The sequence below is a fragment of the Cyprinodon tularosa genome, unplaced genomic scaffold, assembly GCF_016077235.1.
Source record: "Cyprinodon tularosa strain WSP-4 unplaced genomic scaffold, ASM1607723v1 ctg169, whole genome shotgun sequence".
In the NCBI taxonomy this organism is placed as follows: Eukaryota; Metazoa; Chordata; class Actinopteri; order Cyprinodontiformes; family Cyprinodontidae; genus Cyprinodon; species Cyprinodon tularosa.
The window spans coordinates 1,050,001-1,050,866 of record NW_024038523.1 but is presented as its reverse complement, the minus strand read 5'-3'; positions in this window follow the sequence as shown (position 1 = coordinate 1,050,866).

Here is an 866-nt window from a genome sequence, read left to right as displayed (position 1 = left end):
TTAGAAACTTGTCTAAGCAGTTAGATTTGCTGATCTTCGAGGTGAGGGGAAAAATTCGTAGCTGTTATTCAAAGCAATAGGAGGAAGAGAGGCGACATTGCATTTCTCTGTGCTCCAACCAGCCATGTTCTCTGGATTCTCCTTAAAAACACTTTAAAACTGTCAAAAAAAAGCTATTTTTTATTTTTTGCAGATTTAAAAACTGCAAGCTTATAGACTTTTGCCGAAAATATTTTTGAAAAGCTCAGACTTGGGGATATTTCTTGAAACAGATCATCATTCAGAGGGGAATGATCTGTTATCTGTGTCTGAGAGTTTTATATCTCACCAAAACAGGGAAATAGAAAAAAAAAATAAAATAAAATAAAAGAAGCATCAGTGGGGTTTTTTTTTTCTTGGCAGATATTTGGATGTTTTTAAAAGAACCGCAGCACAAAAAGGGAAAAATGGATCTGGTACTTAATATGGATAGTACTTTAAATCCAACAAAAAGGGACGGATTAAGAAATTATCCTTATTCTTACAAGAAATAATATGTCCATAACATTTATCTCCAGCAGATCCTATTTTCCTGATATTAGTATTTGATCTCCTATGACTCATACATTTAATTTTATAAATCCTCTAGTTTTAAAAAACTAGACTGCTGAATCCAGGAGCTTTTATGTGCATGGTACCCACATGGTAAAAACAATAGCCGCCTACTGGTATGTGGATCCAAACCAGTTTACTTGCGCTTTGGGCACATTCAGGATATTTAGACAATAAAGGTGAGGTCACAGCAGAAGACCTCATGTGGGGTTCATTTGACGACCTTTGTACCACCTGCCTGAGTCCAGTTTGTTATATTTAAAGCTACTTATAAA